The following is a 22,330-nucleotide window of genomic DNA, read 5'->3' as shown; positions in this document are numbered from 1 at the left end:
AATTGTTTAAAAATTATAAGAATTGGCTATAACTCAGTAATTATTAACCATTACCCGCATATATTGTAATAAACTAGAGTAGTAAAATCTAACACAAAAAATCTGATATGAAGCTTTTTTGCAACACTGAGTTGCCCTGGAAGAGAAATATTCAAAATAAAAATATTATTCTTTCTAAACACTACTGCGCTGAATCCAAACGGAAACCAGACAAAAAAGGCTTAACGTTTCAGGAGGTTATTTTTTTCAGTATATTACATTTTTGAAGATGTAAGAAAAAAATAAGAAAACTTATTGGCTATTCCGAGTTCTTAATGCTTCGCTAATTGGCAGGTGTATTTCCAAGGCAGATAAAATAGTATGCAAAGTATAGGTTAGTTAAGCAATTATACAATAATTATAAACAACTGTCCATGATAAAAAATACTAGAGCCCCTTTTATTATCTCTTTTAATATGATCCGCAATATATCCCCAAATACCAGTTAATATAGGTTTTATTTAACATCTGCTGTAAAAATGCGCCTGAAAATCAGCTGTCTCGACCGTATCGATTTTCAGTTTCAGGCATGCCACCCCCAGATCTAACCAAACAGACTGAAGAAGCTTAGTGCAGAAGACGGGATATTTTGTAAATATGGAACACGGTTAAAAAGGTCATTTTGGTTTTTCTGAACAATTCGGCGTCCGAAAAATGATTTTTTGGTGTTGTGGTGAAGGTTTCATAAGTGTCAATAAAAATGGTATGCAGGGAGTTAAAGCAGAGTAACCAAACCACCAAAAGGTAGGTAAATATTTATATAATAATAGAAAGACTATAGGCTATTCTACTAGGAATAGTGCCAAAATTAATTAATATAAAAACGAAATAATCAAATAAAACCCCAACATTTAAATATGAAACATTATGAATAAATGCCATTAAATTTTCCTATAATTATTTAGTTCATCGTTCGTTGCTTTTAACCATATTTACAGTATTAAAATAATTAAAATATACTGCATTGGTAATTGCATGAGCTTTTCACCCAACTTTTATATTAAAAGTATATTAAGATCTAATTTGTATACAAATATGGAATGTTTTAGGTTAAGAATTCTTAAGTCTACTTTATTTTTAAAGTATTTACCACTTTTTGGCATATCCGCTTTAACGAGTACTTAATTAAATTGAACTACATATAAATGTTACCTATTTTCCTTTTTAAAAAACTCTAAACACATTTTTTTTTATATTGGTTTATGTCATAGATAAAACAAAATAACCATCTATTAACATAGATATGAAACTTAACAGTAAAATGTGAGGTTAAAGCGCCCCTCTGTGTCCTTAGTCAAGACTACGATTAACTCAGTGCCTTCGCCTTTTCTGCACTAAATGTTTTTTTTTATATCTATATTTGAATTCAAAGGATTTATTTTTAAAGTTAATCTGATATATTAGTATATCAGAGTAACTTTAATAAACCATGAAAATAGATAAATTTTACAGTTTATTAAAAATAAATTTTGTCTACAAGCTAGTAATTAAATCAAAATATCTTTGATGAAACTTACATAAGTATAGTTAACAGAAATATATGAAAAATAGCTGATGCCTGGCCACTTTGCTATCCACAAACATTTGGAAGGATATATTTCTTTATATATGTGGAAGACCTTCTTTGATTAGTAACTGCAAAATTACATTGACTTATTTTATAACCGTAATAATTTTACAATAAACACTTCTAATATGAAAAATATAATTAATTATAATTAATAAAGACTGACAAATTCACAAAATTCCAAATCAAACTCAAATGTCTCAAATGAATCGTCAAACAGAACTGTCAAAGATCCCCACCCTAGAGTCCTTTTTCCGCCCACCATGCATGAATACATGGATATCATAGCTTAATATTTTTATTCAAAGATTTTTTACTATTTCTCATTGATAAGTTGATGATAGGTTTGACAATTATGTCAAATACATTTAAAATACTTTATATGTATTTTATAAGCAACCAAATAAACTACTCGTATATAAGATCAAGATCATCTATGCTAGAGAAACATCAAAAACAAAGACAATAGTTCAAATACTCAGAACAACAGAAATCAAAGTATTAACAACAATACTCGGAGTCACTTTAATAGATAGAATGCGAAACCACGACATCAGAGAGGAACTGGGAGTGCAAGACATAGTGAGGTGGGGAAGATCAAGAAGGTGTCACTGGGAAGACCATATTGAAAGAATGGACCACGATAGAATAGCAAAATGAAAGCGAACACAAATACCCAACACAACCAAACCACCTGGCAGGCCACCAAAAAGATGGTACGAAACTTGGACATCCGGTTCACAAGAGGCTTAAATAGTTGTTTTATACAGGGATAACCCTACTGCAAGAAGAAGAAGACGAAACAAAAACCTACCTGGAGTATAATCTTTTTTAGGAGTTGTTCGCTGTTAAATATGGTATAGAAGATGAATAAAGTAAAAAGTATTTAGTTAACGTCTCCATTTTGCTGCTAAGACTCATCTGGACGGGGCCTACTTTGATTACACGGAATTCGAACCACGGTCAATGGCCTACCGATTTGGCGAGTATCGAAAACAACTCTCACTCGTGAGAATCCGACTCTTGTCATGGAACGACAGCACGGTAGAGTTTCCAGACGTTCAACCTTCCATAACTTTAGTGATATATCAGAAACTGATGTTTTGACGTAGCTGCAAAGCTATTCTGACATCGTTTGCAACCTTGCGTATAAGCATTACATATGTATTGTCATAGGAGATGCGAGTAGTCAACAAAAGGTACCTTGGGATGAAAACCCTAAAGAACTTGCGACGGTTAGAAAAAGAATGAAATATATAAAACAGCTTTGCTAATTTTTTCGTTTTAACATATACCTAGTTTAAATATTTCAAAAAACTGTTTTTTGGTATGTTAGTATATGTTAGCATAACACAATGAGTGTTGTTTTAACATGTAAAATGTGAACGTGTATTTGGATTAATTTTAATTGTATTTGTCTGATGATGCTCATATATGAGCGAAACACGTGTAACAGTTTAACATTATATAAACGTTGAGACCGAGATTTTGAGTATTTTTTCTACTTTTTTAATGTTAGTATATGACATAAATTAGGATTGGTAGGCATATTCAATTGTTTTCTATCACTTCCTGTTTCACCGGAAATGACTACAACTTTTGATTTTTAAATAACACCCTCGGTATTTTTTAAATTTATTCGATAGAAAATGACACTCTGAATAGAATGACATATCATACATATATCAACTTTTGACATTTTCGCATAATATGGTATATTTGAAATATATAATATATATAATATAATATAAATTATTGTAATATGCGGTTCATAACGGCAATTTGACCAGAAATTCCAAGTGAGTGGTACGTACCAAATTATTTGTATAAAAATATTTTTCCAAATATGCTAATGAGCCACCCTCGTTCTATTTGAAAAAATTGAGATATGACCAAAAATACGATTTGGGCATTTCTTAGCTGGCCAGGAAAAGGCACTAAAAACATTAAACGATCATATCTATTTTTCTAAGGCGCCTTGATTAAAAATTAAGGTTTTAGCACAGCCATATGGCAATCTTGATTGAAATTTAAAATACGATGTTTTTTTAAGCGATTATGTCAAAAGTTGACATATGATGTCATTCTATTCAGAGTGTCGCTTCCTATCGAATAAAGTAAAAAAATACTGAGAGTTCCGTTTAAAAATCAAAAGTTGTAGTCGTTTCCAGTTGTAGTCGGTGAAACACGAGGGGCAAACCACTGCCAAAAATGATGTAGAATAAATACCAATTTTGGGAAAAAAGTACCAAAAATACCAAATTATTTCCAAAAAAATACCAACTTAGAACCAAAAATACCAAATTAGTACCAAAGTCTGTCTTAAGCAACATGTTTAAAAATTTGTTTGCTGGCATTGATTCTGGCCTCGATTCTGGCTTATTCTCATCAGGTTCATTCTCGGGTTCATTTAGACAAACCATTATCGTTTCCTTAAGAGCTTTCGACATTTCTCCATTTTCCTTAAGAGTAGAATTTATTTTCTCTAATATCGAAATAAAGTTGGTTATAAGAGGTTGATTATACTGAAACTTTTCAATTTTTCTTTTATTCCTTTGCGAGCGGCTGTATTTTGTAGACTTCCAAATTGAATTACTGCTTGTTGACGGTAAGGTTGAAGCGGCAGCTGATAATGGTAGTAAAGGGGTAACATCGGGGAGATCATTATTATTGCTTGTGGATGGTATGGCTAAAATGGCGGCTGGTAAGGGTAGTTCCGAGGCTCGTTTAGTTGGGGGATAATTACGCAGTCTAGTATTTTTATATTAGGATTTCTTTGATTACAGGGAGCTTCACATATTAGATTAGGGGGTACACATTTTTGCTACATGAGGGTTTGCATACATACCTCTGTAATTTCCTCGGTATTTTCCGTAGAAGGCTCGGTAGAAGGCTTTTTTAGAAATGAAGTTATTTTTGGTTGTGCCTCAGAGGTATTTGAAGAATTATTGCTTACCTCTGATGTAATCTCGGATTTAACACTGGGATTATTACTAATTTTTAGTATAAATAATTTATTTGTTATATCAAAATGCTTTATCAAGTGTGTTTGAAAATTTGAGCTTACCCAGCGTGCCATTGTAACTCTTGTTTTTGTTGTTTTTGTAGAAGGATGATATTTTATTTGTAAAGTTACTTACTTTTTACAAAAGCAGCTTATTTTGCATATTAAAGTCGATCTCGAAATCGAGATGGCTTCGAAGTTTACAGTAGAATTTGGAAGTAAAATTGATGTGCTAAAAATAATGTTATTAAACAGACTATTGCAGTTTAGAGTGCTCCAGAGTTCATCACCAATTTTTGACTTTAACCATTGCTTTAATACTTTAGAAACTATATTATTTTCTTGGGTATAATCAGTTTCCAAAACATGTAGAGTGGTATCTTCTGAAAGACTTCCAGAACTAAACGATTTTGTGAAAGCACCTTTAGATTCCAGATATTTTTCAGTATTAGCTTTAGATGTACTTGGAGCTAGAAATATAGATATTTTTCAGTATTAGCTTTAGATGTACTTGGGCTAGAAATGATGCAATCAGCTTCCCGGCCGTCGTCGCCACGTGCCTCTAATCCAGCGTTGCCAGATGACCAACAAAATACCTTTTTAATACCAGTTTAATACCAAATAAAACCAGTTTATTACTAAATAATACCAGTTTATTACCAAATAATACCAAATTAGTACCAAAAATACCAAATTAGTACCAAAAATACCAAATTAGTACCAAAAAGTACCAGTATTACCAAGTGCTTGTACAATAAATACCACCAGCGGTTTACCCCTCGGTGAAACAGGGCGTGCCCGAAAAGAATTGAATACGCCAACTAATCCTAATTTATGTCATATACTAAGATACCAAATCTCGTTTTTTTTAGCTGAAAAAAAATAAAAAAGTTATAGAGGTGAGCCACTATTGAGATGCATCCCGTATATCAATATTGACTATTTTCTATAAAACATATGAAAAATGCGAGCCAGTTCCGATTGAACAGGAAGTACCAGAAATGAAACTATTTAAAACAGTAGGTACACTTTAAAATATTCTTAACCTAAAACATATAAATGTGTATATATATTAGATCCAAAAATATCTAGGGTGAAAAATATTGTAGACAAATATTTTACTATACATTCATAGTTATTCCAGTCAATGATGCAACTATATGTGTATGTATTTGTCCACGCAAATAGTATCACTCTTTTATTAATGAAAATCTATTCTCTTGCCAAACATAAAACTCTACTAGTTGGACAGATTGAAAAATATTGCCGTAACATTTGATGAATGACTTTTATAAAGGAACTTGTTAGGTGTAACATATACTAGTCAGGGGCGGCTCGTAGCACTGGAAGATGCTGAGGCACATTAGAAGAAAATTTTTATTAGTATGTATATAGGGTGGCCATTAGTACGAGGAAGTTCTATATAAAAAAGTACATATCCTAAAAAAATATTTTCTTTAAAATTGCAATCGCATTACCATTTTTCTGTACAGAATTGGGTTCAGCATAAAATTCAGCATACATCACACTATTGATTTATTTGAAGCACTATATATGCGGGATTTCCATGATAATTCATATTTGAAAAATTTCATCTTTTAAAAAGTGGTAAAAACCTGGAGTGAATTTAACTTATTGATATATTATTGCTTAAGTACGTATAATATAGCGAGGTATGTAGGATAAAAGAAGAAATCCGAGAAAAATTCACATTCACAGAGATTTTTTTATGGCGCGGCCAACATTGCAATATTATACTGCTATATCTGTTTTTTTTAAATGCAATACACACTGCATATTATTTTTAGTATTTTAGATACCTGCAGACTTAAGAAGCGCGCATTTTTGTATTTAAAATATTTCTAAATTTTTAGCAGCTGCGGAAATAGCCTTATGTAATTTAATTCGCAGTATTATACCGTATGATCGAAAAAAACGGCATCCAGTTGGCTGGGAAATGACGATCGATAACATTTCCCATATAAATTTACATATAAAATGACAGCGATCTTCATTTCATAGCCAACGCTGACGCCGTTTTTTCTCGATCATACGGTACCTATTAGATATGGCTATTGCAACAGTAAATTTTTATCGAAGCGATATTTTCTCTTATATTTTACTCTGTATGGTAAAATTTTGTTTTTCTACCCATCCAATAAAAATAAAACAAAACGGAATCTGTAACAGGTCGCTTTATTTTTTGACTATACACAATTTATCTAGAAATGATTCGAAAAACTTTACCTGGGGAAGTCTTCTGATGATACATGGTCCATGGTCCCTCTAAATCATCATATCAATCAACAGTAAGTCACTGCCCACTCTTTTTAGGTATTTATTTAATATGTACAATAATCAGTAAAAAGAGTAATTAAACATGCAATTCACATTAAAAAACGTAGACAAAATACTGTAATAACCGGCAGAATTAATTCAAACTCTGATTCAAACTAAGCCAAATTCCCAAATAATGCAATTCTGCATTTTCAGCCTGTCGCCTAAAATCTCTCGGGCTGATCGGGAAGTGATACATATTTTTAACGAACGGCTTTTAAGGTTCAAATTTACATTTGAGGCTCGCCTTAATACGGTCTTTTTACGCGCTACTACTCCATACATTTTATCTCTCTTCAACTAAAGGTTTTGCCTATGCTTTTTCTTTTCATTCTATAGAGTTAAGATTGCAGTGAACGCTGTCGCTCCGTCAGTGCGATATACCATAATACGCTAGACAAGGAAAGGCGAGAGGCAAACCTCTGCACATATACTTCTTAAAGAACAAATGAGATGGATATACATAGTCGAGTTTGTCGCATATGGGAAAGGAAGCGCGTTTAAAGAATACCATCGACGTAATTTATTGTAGAATAACGGTTAAAAAATACAATTATTATTGATGCAAATAGGGAAAAAATATAAAATTGTGATTAAAGATGTATCGATTAATACGTGTAATTTTTCAAATGTATTGGTGAGGCACTGCCTCATCTGCATAGGACAAGCCGCCCCTGATACTAGTTAAAAATATTTAAGAAAGTGTAAGTCAATTATGTGAGATGCAGAATTAATGTCTAAAATATATTTCTTCAACTAATTCAAATTCAGTTTACTATTAAGATTATATCACAAGTTTTATTATATTTTCAAATCCAAGTATGGCTTCCAGTATATTTATACAGGGTTCGGCAATAGTGCGTCTGGAATCTGTACCTCTTAGAATAAAAAACTTGGGAATTTTGTTTAAGAGAACAAACTTAAATGTATAGATACTAGGATATATTTTAGGAAAATATTTTAACTTCTATAGAGTGGCTCAAAAAAGTATGAGTGGATAGGATGAGAGAGAATATTTTTTATTTATTAACGTTAAATTTCAAATTTATTGATGTTTGTTAAATAAATAAATAAATAAATGCCTTTATTGTCAAAAAATTTTTCAATTTGTAGACAAAGGTAAACTAACAAACAAAGTAGAAAAAAAAACAAGGTACACAAACAAACAAACAAAAGATAATACAAAACATTATATAAATTATTTATTAAAATTAAAACATTATATAAATTATTTATTAATAAAGGTTCAGTGTCCCAGGGTGAATTATTATTAATGAATATGAATATATCCTCTTTATTAATAAATATCCTCTAATAAATTTTAATATAAAATTTTAAGGATACTGTGTCTTTTATTCCCCTATTGGAGGATATTTATTTATACTTATTGTTTTCACGCCGCACTGCTGTTATATCAGCATCTGACGGAATTTTTTAAAATTTTCATGGTGATATGACACATGCATATCATTAACGCACGGCACAATAAATTTCGAAAATGATTTAAAGAAAGTGGCAGAGAATAGGTCTATAAATAACATTTCACGAGGGCTTCAAGCAAAATATCCGTGCACAAAAGATGATAACATTCGTATAATTAGAAAATGGCATCGAATCAGTACTGAATATTATTATTAGATGCCTCATGGAAAAGAGCACCAGTACGTATAAGACATATCGTAACGAGATCTTTTCGATTTTTTGTAGATATTGCCAAAACATCTAATGAAGTGTATATCAAATAGTTTCCATAATTGTAGAGGATGTTTTGTTTTTTAAAATATCCCCGTAATTATGATTTTTTACACATAACATTGACAATTTTCTTTTTAGCAAGTGAGAAATAGACTCTAGTCTTATATGCCCTATTATTTGATTCCTCAGAAGGATATAATTTGAGAACGACGTATTTTTCTACTATTCGTTAAAATTATCGTAAGATTTCTAGATAAAAAATATACACTGTGTCAATTTTAAAACTTCCCACCCTTAATATGTTTCTTCAAGACGCGTCAATTTTATTTGTAACGGGGACACTTTAAATGAATATTTTTAGCCTCTCCTAGGAGGGTTAGATATCACCCTTACAATCTTAAATGGGAATGGGGGTGAAGTGGCACATCGTTTTAAAGGGTTTTTAATTCTCTTTTCAGTGGTATCCTACTTTGTTGCTTTTTCTCCAGAGGTTTCCGAATAATCGCGTTCCAAAGTTGCAGAAACAATTTTATTAAACATGTCAGCATTGAGATTTTGGTTTTCAGGCTAGTGTTTACACAAAAATTATTGCAATGGGTCTCCTTGTAGTACAAATGATTAGAAGACGTTGCCATTACATTTTTCTAGCGGGATCGATATATTAATAAACAGAAAACGTCATAACCATTATCGTTTCTTTTCTCAAATTATTTATTATTTTTCTCAAACCCTCATATTTTTCGAGAAGGACATACACAATATCCCCAGTTAATGTTTGGACGGGTGTTTTTGGAAATGCTTGAATGAATTGGTTCATTATTTATTGAAGGAAACTTGACAGGTGATCTGCATCTTAATATGCTTCAAGAGGCACTATTCATCCTTTTATTACTCAAGAGCTAGAAACTCAAATTGATGCAGAGGATAATCCAGTTTTACAGGAGGATTTGTTAACATTCCAGAAAGACGGTGCTCCACCTCATTTTCTTCCGGTCCGACAGTGGTTAAACGAGAGATTTCCGGGTACATGGATTGGCAGATGTGGACCAATTGAATGGCCTCCAAGATCACCGGATTTAACAGCCTTAGACTTCTTTCTTTGGGGACATCTTAAATCCATTGTTTATAAAACACAACCTACTGATATTGATGATCTTAAAAGGCGAAATCAGCAGAATGTCGACCAATTCCCAGTGAAGTTTACCGAAATGTTTGGGAGGAGTTTGAAAACAGACTCTATTATTGTTTACAGGAAAATGGACAACATTTTGAACAACTTATAAGATAGGGCGTAAGTGGTGTAACCTAATATTCCAATCATTTGTACTACAAGGAGATCCATTGAAATAATTTTTTGTGTAAACACTAGTCTGAAAAACAAAATCTCAATATAGACATATTTAACTGTTTCTGCAACTTTGAAACACGATTATTCGGAAACCTCTTGAAGTAAAGCAACAAAGTAGGACACCACTAAAAAGAGAATTAAACGTCCTTTAAAACGATGTGCAACTTGACCCCCATTCCCATTTTAGATTGTAAGAGTGACATCTACCCCTCTTAGAGGGTTGAAAGAAAAAGGCCTCAGAAATAAAATTGATGTGTCTTTCCGATTTATCTTAATATTAACTGCAAGAAAGATATTAAGGGTGGGAAGTTTTAAAATTGACACAGGTATTAGGTACAGTAAAATTTAGAAAAGATAGACATATTTAGCATGGGCAGTTTTAGTCATGGTAGCCTAAAAATGACCAATGTCCCATAAAAAATATTTATATAGCAAAACAATGTTTGCCGGGTCAGCTAGTATAAACAGGAGAAACCTGAACGAAAATATCAGACAGCAATTTAATTAGCAAAATAATTTATCTTATAAATTTTCACGGTTTATATTTCTTTAAATTAAATTATGATTTTATAATTCTTTTTCCATTGTAACAAAATAGTACTAAATAACGGAATAGTAGTAATTTACTTGTAGCAATTTAATAAAATAGGGTCTTGTAATAATTAAAATATATAAGTCCTTAATAAGTTTTATATAAAATAATGTCACAACCTTTCTGGAAGGTTGATTTCAGTGGCGAAATATCAAGGCTTTTTCCCAGAAATACTTCTTTCGGTGGTTTTGAATCAAACTTTTAAACAAAGCAAACCTTTGAAGGAGGGTGTGTAAAAGGACAATAACTCACAATCTTTAAGTTGTTTAATTTAAAAAAAAATTAATGCTTAAAAAAGCAAGGGGGCGACATGTTTCGGGAATTTAAAATATTCCCATCTTCAGGCCCAAAGCTAAAATACAATTACAGAGGTCAAATTTAAAATACAATCATAAACAAGCTAAAAACTCAAAAAAAAATTTTTATACAAAGTCAAAAAATTATATATATCACAAAATTTGTTCAATCACTGATGACAACATGGTATGTTAAATTTGAAAAATTAAAAAACAACTAGACTAAAATCATAAGGTGAGGGGAGCCGTATAATCCACCATAATTAGATAAATTGAAAGAAAAAACAAGGTAATAATCAAATCATATCTAATACTTAAGCAATAGTTAAATTTATTTTTAGTGATATGTCTTTTTTATATATATTTTTTTTTTATATATTTTTGATAACTTTAAATTATATAACTCTTCAAAAAAAACTCTTCACTTATTAACACACTTAAAAACAAACTCTTCACTTACAGCGAAATGCTTTGAAGAGTTATATAATTTAAAGTTGCAATGAATGAGTTGTTTCTAAATGTTGATGGCTCTAATTGGTTTTATTGATTCTGAGTGGTTGTACTTCCTAAGTGACTTTTGTGAGAGTATGCTTTTATTTTAAAGAACACAAGTTTAAGTAAAATAAAATAAAAAATAATTCTTCTACATATATAAATTAAAATAAATATTAAATTTCTTAAAATTAAACTAAATTAAATATTAATTTTCTACAATAAATAAATTTGAAATATAAATTAAAATTCAACATATACTAATTAAAAAATAAAAAATAAACAAAATTCTTAACTGGTTCTTAACTAACATAACTAAAAAAAATCTATTCTACAAAATTGAATATCAGCATAATATACAGATTGAAGTAATTTACTCTCAACTTACATTACTAATACAAAAATATATAAAAAATATATATAAAAAAGACATATCACTAAAAATAAATTTAACTATTGCTTAAGTATTTTTCTTTGAATTGTGCACTGAGGTATGATTTGATTATTACCTTGTTTTTTCTTTCAATTTATCTAATTATGGTGGATTATACGGCTCCCCTCACCTTATGATTTTAGTCTAGTTGTTTTTTAATTTTTCAAATTTAACATACCATGTTGTCATCAGTGATTGATTTTTTTCGAAATTTTGTGATATATATAATTTTTTGACTTTGTATAAAAAATTTTTTTTGAGTTTTTAGCTTGTTTATGATTGTATTTTAAATTTGACCTCTGTAATTGTATTTTAGCTTTGGGCCTGAAGATGGGAATATTTTAAATTCCCGAAACATGTCGCCCCCTTGCTTTTTTAAGCATTAATTTTTTTAAATTAAACAACTTAAAGATTGTGAGTTATTGTCCTTTTACACACCCTCCTTCAAAGGTTTGCTTTGTTTAAAAGTTTGATTCAAAACCACCGAAAGAAGTATTTCTGGGAAAAAGCCTGGATATTTCGCCACTGAAATCAACCTTCCAGAAAGGTTGTGACATTATTTTATATAAAACTTATTAAGGACTTATATATTTTAATTATTACAAGACCCTATTTTATTAAATTGCTACAACTAAATTACTACCGTATGATCGAATAAAAACGGCGTCAGCGATGGCTATGAAATGAAGATCGCTGTCATTTTATATGTAAAATTATATGGGGAATGTCAACGATGTTCATTTCCAAGCCAACTGGACGCCGTTTTTTTTCGATCATACGGTACTATTCCGTTATTTAGTACTATTTTGTTACAATGGAAAAAGAATTATAAAATCATAATTTAATTTAAAGAAATATAAACCGTGAAAATTTATAAGATAAATTATTTTGCTAATTAAATTGCTGTCTGATATTTTCGTTCAGGTTTCTCCTGTTTATACTAGCTGACCCGGCAAACATTGTTTTGCTATATAAATATTTTTATGGGACATTGGTCATTTTAGGCTACCATGACTAAAACTGCCCATGCTAAATATGTCTATCTTTTCTAAATTTTACTGTACCTAATACCTGTGTCAATTTTAAAACTTCCCACCCTTAATATCTTTCTTGCAGTTAATATTAAGATAAATCGGAAAGACACATCAATTTTATTTCTGAGGCCTTTTTCTTTCAACCCTCTAAGAGGGGTAGATGTCACTCTTACAATCTAAAATGGGAATGGGGGTCAAGTTGCACATCGTTTTAAAGGACGTTTAATTCTCTTTTTAGTGGTGTCCTACTTTGTTGCTTTACTTCAAGAGGTTTCCGAATAATCGTATTTCAAAGTTGCAGAAACAGTTAAATATGTCTATATTGAGATTTTGTTTTTCAGACTAGTGTTTACACAAAAAATTATTTCAATGGATCTCCTTGTAGTACAAATGATTGGAATATTAGGTTACACCACTTACGCCCTAACTTATAAGTTGTTCAAAATGTTGTCCAGTGATATATATATATATATATATATATATATAATTTTTTGACTTTGTATAAAAATTTTTTTTTTGACTTTTTAACTTGTTTGTGATTGTATTTTAAATTTGACCTCTGTAATTGTATTTTAGCTTTGGGCCTGAAGATGGGAATATTTTAAAAATTCCCGAAACATGTCGCCCCCCTTGCTTTTTTAAGCATTAATTTTTTTTTAAATTAAACAACTTAAAGATTGTGAGTTATTGTCCTTTTACCCTCCTTCAAAGGTTTGCTTTGATAATATGTACTCACACTGGGTTAGAGAACGTTAAGTAAACTTTTAAATGCTTATTCACTATTATAATTCCATTTTTTCAAACAAATACGCAAACATCTTTTAAGTAAACTCCACATTCCAGTTTTCATATAAAAAAACTTAAAAAAACTCATTCTCTTTTTAGTCCGAATTAAAACATCTATCTTATAATTTAATCCCTTTCCCAGCAAAGCAATCTTCATGCCCTGACCAACCCTTTTCTACTGTTACAATACGATGTCGTGAAAAATAGCACAGAATGACAAAGTCGGTCGACTTTATTTCTATCCCTTTTCGTAGGGTTAATATAAATGTCAAAGGACTCTTGAATCTAGGACACACTCTGGTATTTCCAGACTTCACTGCAATAAAAAGAGAAATGGAATTTTTAGACGAAGACGTTTTTATCTTTCGCATGGACAAGTAAAAGGGGGATTATTAACTAACTGTTGTATGGCAATAGTGTTACAGTGCATGCATTACGAATAGTTTATTCTAATTGATTACTAAGTCAATTTAATTAGGAGATAGAGTTTCTCAATTCAATCTGAATTCTCAAATCAATTCTGAATTCATTATTATTCAGGGTGAGTCTTAAATAAGTGCAAATATTTTCAGGGCTAGTATATTTCGACCCCAGGAACACGTATAAACGAGTTTTTTTCGCAAAAAAAAGATGTTGAAAATCGTGCATTTTTTTTTAAATTTCCCTGTATATTTTTCGAAAACTTTTTAGAACTGCCGATTCACCGCAAATTTTCTCACGGTATTACTTCTTAACCTCTGATACGAGTATTACCATAGTTACGGCTTTACTCTATGGTTACGGCACTAAAAGTAATGCAATTACAGAAAAAATCCGGTGGCTCTCAAAACTTTTTCCAAACTTAAATAACTCGGTTATTTTTTACTTATCTGAAAAATGGTAAAGAGAAAATATGTTTCTTTTATCGAGATCTACCAGCCCTGAAAAAAAATGCACTTATTTAAGACTCACCCTGTATAGTTAATTGTCATTAGCAACTAGACGCGTCTCTGACAGTTCAAAGGGCCACATATCGGTAATTGTAACAGTTTACCATGGTTACGTTTTCTATACCGGGTGCGTCTCAAAAGTGGCTCACCCCCTATAACTTTTTTATTTTTTCAGATAAAAAATGGGATTTTGTATGTTAGTATATGACATAAATTAGGATTGATTGACGTATTCAATTGTTTTCTGTCACTTCCTGTTTCACCGGAAATGACTAAAACTTTTGATTGTTAAATGGCATCCTCGGTATTTTTTTACTTTATTCGATAGAAAATGACATTCTAAATAGAATGACATATGATATGTCAACTTTTGACATTTTTGCTTAAAGCAAATTTGAATTTTAAATTTCAGTCCCACGGCTTTATTAAAAACACTAATTTTTAATCAAGGAGCCTTGGAAAAATAGATTTGATCATCTAATATTATTCGTGCCTTATCCTGGCCGGTTAAAAGATGCTCAAATCATATTTTTAATCATATCTCAATTTTTACCCGACCATACCAACAGGTATGGTAGGCTATTAAGATCGGCACATAAAAGTTTTTTTAATTTCACTCAAAATGAGTTATTTGGATCATAAATGACCTAAATTTAAAATATTTCAATGGTGTCTGTCTGTCTGTCTCTCCGTCTGTCCGTCTGTAACACGATAAATCAAAAGCCGCTAAACCGATTATAACCTAATTTGGTACAAAAATACTGTGGCACCCGAGAATCTGGCCATTAGTTTTTGGTGGGGGTGGGGTGTTGGTAAGGGTGTATGGGAGGGGGTTAAAAATTTGAAAAAATCGTAGCTCTAAAATTACAGTAGCTAGCGAAACGCGATTTTCAATTTAAGATTAGGAATAATATTTGCAACAAAATTTGTAATAACATCAAAATCAGTCAAAATAGCAGTTTTTGAGATATTCCGTGTTTCCGTAGTCCGTTTTTGAGAAAATCCATGTGGAGAACTCCAAACTCCCATCGGACGCGACCCCAGGTGGCGGATAGAGGAAATAACCGTGGACCAAAATTGGAAAAATTTCTTTACTTTGAAACTAAAAGAACTGCCTACCAACTTTTTATTAACATATTTTAGTATGGGCGGCTATGTATGGCCTCACGGCGCCAATTTTTTCAAATGGAACGAGGGTGGCTCATTACCATTTGAAAAAAGCATTTTTGCGAATAATTTGGTACCACACACTTGGTATTTCGAGTCAAATTGTCGTTATGAATCGCATGTTGCAATTTCAAATAATCCATATGCGAAACTGTCAAAAGTTGACATATGATATGCCATTCTATTCAGAGTCTCAGTTTCTATCGAATAAAGCAACAAAACACCGAGGGTACCATTTCGATTAGTTTATATTTAATATTTATTAAATAAAATATATACAACTGTTTAAAAATATACAATTCAATAATATTGTTAAGCTTTATCTTCGTGGCAGTTGTTGGTTGCGTCCTTCGTCATCTGCAACAGTTTGAAGACTTTTAAGGCTCTCCCTGGGCAGGTGCTATCAAAGACATTGTTCTTTTTTTATAAATTGGTCTATGTCGTCTACGTTTATAAGCTCTTCGCAAATATCATGTTTTTAATTTTTTTCTTAAAATTTTTATAATTTAATTGTGTTAATTCTTTTGATAACATATTATATATTGCGGTAGTTCCTGTTGTTAGTTTGGTTTGGTTTGGTTTGGTTTGGAGTTCTCTTAGCTGTTCTGATGTCTGGTTTTCTTCTAGGTTCGTAAGTGTGTATTTGTTTGTTAGTTTTAAGAGAAATATTTGTTTTAGTTAATTTATTTTTGATTTTGTGTAGAAGTAGTATATTATGATATTTTATTAATTGTCTTATGTTTAGTTCTTTTGTTTTTTGATACACTTCTTCTGTTGGTGTTAGTTTATCTAGGTTAAATAATATTTTTAGTATTTTATTTTGTTGTCTTTGTAGCATGTTTAAAAAACTTAAAAAACTTCTGTTGTATTACTCCACGTATTAATTAAATATATATTCCTTGATGAAAATAATGCATGATATACTGGTTTCTTCATATTTGTTGTTATTATGTTTTTAAGTTTCCGAAGTGTTGCAATTGTTCTGGCATTTCCTTTTTTAAACTCTATTTATATGGGTGTCCCATTTTAAATTGTTATGGATTTTAATGCCGAGGTAATTGATTTCAGATATTTTTTTTTATTTTTTGCTCGTTTAGAATTATATTTAAGTCTTTTGTTTGCTTTTCTATATTAAATCATATAAATTCTGTTTTGGATTCATTTATAGTTAGAGAATTGTTGAAGCACCACATTTAAAATTTCTTTAGATCATTATTTAGGTTCACTTGTATATTGTTGTAATCTTTGTCAGAATACACCATACATAAATCGTCAGCATACGCAAACATTCTACCAAAAAATTTTTGTTCAAATAAATCGTTACTATATAGAATGTATAGTAGTGGTGGCAGGTTGCCGCCTTGTGGTAGGCCATATGGAGCTATAATGCTACTATTGCTTTCTATGTCTCCTGTTTTTGTTTTCTGGGATCTGTTATTCAAATAACTTTTTATTTTATTTACAAATCAAAAGTTGTTATCATTTCCGGTGAAACAGGAAGTGACAGAAAACAACTGAATACGTCAATCAATCCTAATTTATGTCATATATTAATATACCAAATCTCGATTTTTTATCTCAAAAAATTAAAAAAGTTATAGGGGTGAGCCATTTTTGAGACGCACCCTGTATAGCGTTTTTTCTTGTTCTTTTCTTTGTATTAAATATTAATTAGTGCAAAAACTTTTTTCAATTTATTGGCATTATACTTCATTACTTTTTGTTGTCATTCATTGAATCAACGCCAGTAGTGTTTCCAAAAAATAACGTTTGTGTTTTGTATATTTCCCTGTAGTGGCGAAAAAACCAGAATTCTGTTGAAAAAATACGTTTTATAACTTTAACATTTTCTAGTTTATCCTGTAATTTAAATTCTGCTAAAATGTGTCTAATAAAAAAACAAAATAGAGTAAGAATTATTAAGTAAAGTATTAAATAAGTTATAAATAATAATACATTAATATTTTTTCAAAATCAAAATATTTTTAATATGGAATTTAGCACAGGTGCATCAAATTTATAACTGGTTAAATTATGAATAATTATCTAAAGTTTAACATAAATTAACAGAAAAAACATATGGTAGTTGAATAATGAATTAGTTAATTAGTTCTGAAATTCAAACTAAGAAGTTGATACATTTTGATATTGAGGTTAATTAATTTTTGTCGTTCTTATATTTCTTAATTCCATATAAGGAATTTAGTGTTATAAATATTTATATATTATTCTCATTATGGTAAAATTACAGTGAAATTAATCTTGCATATTCTGCGTAAAAAATACCAATTTTTCATATTAAAAATGAGATAAATTTTCGGACTTAAAATGATATAAATCAGAGTATCAAATATGCTGAATTTAGAATTCTAGCTGTTAATTAATTATCCTGGATAATATAAACTATATTATCCAGGATAGCGCTAATTTAACAGCCCTGTTACGAGATACAGGGTGGATAATAAGACAAATGTTACGTTATTTATATACAAAAAGGTCAGTAATTGGCTGTCAAAGAAACTGAAGTATGTAGATTTTTGAAATAATTTTTATATTGACTGGCCTTACCATTTACATCTCTTCCCATCATGATGACTCGATCGGTATTCAGTCAAAAGACGATGGTCAACAATTTCAAGATCTGTGTAGTGAGCAAGAAAAATCTCAAAATATTAGGCTTGATAGAAATGATTCTATTCAAATTGTAAGTACATGATGTAATATTGAAGACAGGGATAGGAGTATTTAGGCCGACAACTAAATACTTATTCCGAATCAATGAAAGTCAAGCAGCACTATACGCGATCAACTCAGTAATCATCAATTTCGAAGTTGGCCGAAGAATGCCTAGAGAAGCTTACAAATTAGGTAAAGAAAATAAAGTCCTCCTAATCTGGGTGCGCCCGCTCACCTACGTATAGAAGACAATGAAAAAGCAGATGATCTAGCTAGAAAAGGAGCGAAAAATCCACTAACTGGACCAGAACCGTTCTGTCTTCCAAGCGGAATTAAAGAACCTGGAAGACTCCATCCGAAACCTGGAATGGGAGTCCTCCAACGGTCTAAGACACTCGAAAAAGTCCCTCGGAATTTACGACCGAGAAAATCAAAGATTTTCCTTCATTTAAGTAAAAACAATCTTCGGATTGTCACGCAGGACACTGTCTCCTCGACGTACAGCTCAGTAGGCTGAAGCTGAGAAACAACGGCGAATGCCGATTCTGTGAGCAAAATGGGGAAACACCAGAATACCGCCTGCTTATCTGAGTGCACACGCTTATCACTGAGTGCGCCGAGAAGACGACCGCTTGTGTCACCAACTTTGGTACGACCGATGTTGAGAATGAAGAGCTGGCCTCTGTGGAGCCGTCTCAGATACTGACTTTTGTTAAAGCCTTGAGACTGTATGATGAGTTATAACTCGCTATAACTCAAGAAAGGGGAACACACCAAAGGTATGTAAGGTCACGGTGACTAATCCCCATCCTAAATATTCTACATTCTACAATAATGAAGACATTCTAGGTATTCACAAATTAGACCAAAGTTCGTGTCAGGTTGACCATGTACTAATACAGGGTGTCCCAGAAATAAGTTTAAGTATTTTAAGGGATGGTAGATCTCGATAAAAGAAACATATTTTCTCTTTATGGTTTTTCAAATAAGTCCAAAATAACGGAGTTATTTTACTTTGAAAATTTCCAAAAAAAATGATTTTTAGCTAAAATTTTGAGACCCACTGGATCTTTTCTGGATTTTCTTTTTTGTAGATTTAATCTAATACCTATGTTGCCATATTATCAAGAAATTATGTTTTTTAACTAAAACCAAAAAAATTTTCAAAAAATGTCTAATTTTCAAATCTTTTTCCGAAAAAATCTCATAGGCATGTTTCTGGGGTTGAACTATCTCACAGATACCGAGAAGGTACCGGCGAGTAACTCAATATTGCCACTGCTAGATACCTGATTGCAACAAGTTATCTCAAGATGCCTAATTATAGAATGTACATGTTGAGAGTTATCTGTTTTTGGACACTCTTAAAATAAGTCTGGTTGCTCGTACCAAGATATCTAGTTGTTGCATTAAAAGGAGCATGAAAATTGGGCCAGATTTAACTGGATAACTCAAAATGCATAAATTTCAAGTTATCTAGTTGTTACACTAAGGGGGCGATATAATCATTCGTCACTCCAATTCCAATCATATAATAAACGGACCAAGATTAAAAATCACACTCGCGCACTCAGTGATGAGGTGTTCCGGTGTATCCCCATTTTCCCCACAGAATATGCATTCGCCGTTGTTTCTCAGCTTTAATCTACTGAGGTGTTTGTTGAGTATACAGTGTCAAAAATGAAGAAGAAAAAATTTTAACAGAACGTCAACGGTTTTTGTAGACGTATCTGTTTAAAAAATAGTGTTCTCGAATAATTGCATTTAGATATTTTAAATAGTTTTTTTCTTTGTTTTTTGTATTTTTTTTTTGCTTCCGACGACGGAAAGAGATATACTTTCCGAAACGTTAAGCATTTTTTGTCCGTTAAGCAAATTTGTTCATTAGTAAGCCGCTGCTGACATTTAGTCTCCGTTGAATTAACGCAGCAGTGTTTACAAAAAATAACTATTTTGTTCTGTAGATTTTCTTGCAGTGGCGAAATACCCGTAGGACTTTTATGAATACTTTTATCCTCTTGTTAGTTTTCAGTTGAAAATCCAGCATCCAGCATTCTTTCCATAAATAATAGTAACATTAATATACATTAATATTAATACAGTAAGAGTGTATAAAAATTTCAAAAATTATTTCAAACTTTTTATCTAAATTAAACCGGTGTACAACAACCATCCACAAAAATAAAATTTTATCTCATTTTTATGTCTGAAAATTCAGGTCTGAGTGCGACCTGTTTATCTTGGAAACGCACGAAAGTAAATATTTTGTTTATTACTCTTTGGTGCGTATGTTGATGTTTTCGTGTGGGCGTACGTAATTGGTCCTGTTGGCCGTGTAAAGCGCTTAACTTCGTTATATCGAAGATTATGTTATCTACCTGGGTCTCTTTGATCGTAAAAGAGAACACAATATGACCCAGAACAACAAAACATACGTATCTGTATCAATCTCGTAATGATCGTAAAGGTAAACACTAAATCAGTTTCTTTTAAATTTTATGCATCATTACTTTTAGATGGCCATAATTCTGTAATATAAATCGCTCACCGGCGACAATAGTGGCACAAAGTAATAATAGAAAATTAAAGTTTATCGACAATTTCTTTTTAGTTTTTCGGTCTTGTAAAGAGTGAACCATGTGTATTACCTATTTTTGATTTTTAAACTTGATTGTTGGTAAGATGTGCCACTATTGACTTAAGCATTAATTGCAGTTTTGGCCTATTTTTGTCAAAATAATATGGCACATCTAGACATTGCAATAAAAAATATTTACTAAAATTGCTATAAAATTTAAAAGAAACAAAAGGTTTAAAACAAACTTTATCATTATATAGAATACAAAAACACAAACATTTTTATAACACAAATACTACTTCAACCAACAATATTTAAAAATTTGAGCACCAAAGTTTATTTTATATTGGCACAACCCAAAAGTTTAAGTTAAAAATTCAGGCAATATTGACACAACGGAAAATATAAATTAAAATGTTTAACCTATACTGACATAAGTCAAAATACGTCACTATTCTTAGTAGGTACATCAAAAATAAAATGGTTCACCAAAACTCCTGCTATACCGGCACAACACAGAAATGCCACTATCGTCGGCACAGAGCGATAGATTCCTTTCGAAAGTTGGGGGTGGTTGGGGGCGTACTGAATAATGTGCCACTATCGATCTGGCTTTTAGTAACGATTTACATTGAACTATAGTGACACTTACGCCACCTCTGAAAAACTATTAGAACTAAATATGTGCCAGTTTTGTTAAAAGAAAGACTGATTATTTCGCTTTTTGATACAGCCCTTAGTACATTTTTCGCGCTGAGGATTCAGATGGTAGATCTGTTGTAAAAAAGTTCAAGTTGCCACATTTATTTATTTATTGACAATGTCATTCGTTTTGATACTTTAGTTTTGTATTACGAGTTTTTGGTTAAAATAAATAGTGTTGTGATACTTTCAGCTTAAAAATGTTTACTAGTAGACCTTGCAGTCGAACATTGTTCTTTTTAGAACCTCTTTTAGTGCGAAGTGTACAAGATAGCTTAATAGCCGTAAAAAACTCATCGCAACTTTATTAGAATATTTTGAACTGGAAAGCGGTAGTAATGTCTTTATGTTAAGTGTTGTTCAGAAGGTGAGTTTTGTTGATGTAAATAATAACTGTTTTTATATATTTATAATTCATTTAATTTTGTTTTCTCAAATATTTTGATTAACAGAAAATATGTAAAAGTGGGCAACACTGTACCGGTCAAGCTTAACCACGTGACTAAAAGTTTATTTGATTGTATGTTAGTAGGTTTTAAAAGTTTAATGTTTTCTAATAAGTTATAAGATTTAATTATGCAGTATCTGCCAGAAAGTTTGCAACAAATACAAAAATTGAATTTTCGAGAAACTTTTACTTTTTTTAATGGGGAGC

The 22,330-nt window shown here is 31.1% G+C and overlaps 1 protein-coding gene across 1 annotated transcript in view; it reads left to right on the top strand.

The window, feature by feature from the left end:
- The first annotated feature begins 620 nt into the window (after window positions 1-620).
- Window positions 621-22,330, top strand: part of LOC115878584 (PDZ and LIM domain protein 1-like) — a 118,886-nt gene continuing 97,176 nt past the window's right edge. Inside the window, exon 1 of the mRNA XM_030895132.1 lies at window positions 621-783. The gene's annotated coding sequence lies outside the window, so the exon portion shown is untranslated. The remainder of the gene's footprint in view (window positions 784-22,330) is intronic.

This window comes from Sitophilus oryzae, unplaced genomic scaffold (genome assembly GCF_002938485.1).
Source record: "Sitophilus oryzae breed Bouriz unplaced genomic scaffold, Soryzae_2.0 scaffold_1518_pilon_pilon, whole genome shotgun sequence".
In the NCBI taxonomy this organism is placed as follows: Eukaryota; Metazoa; Arthropoda; class Insecta; order Coleoptera; family Curculionidae; genus Sitophilus; species Sitophilus oryzae.
This window is presented reverse-complemented; position numbering and strand designations above follow the sequence as displayed.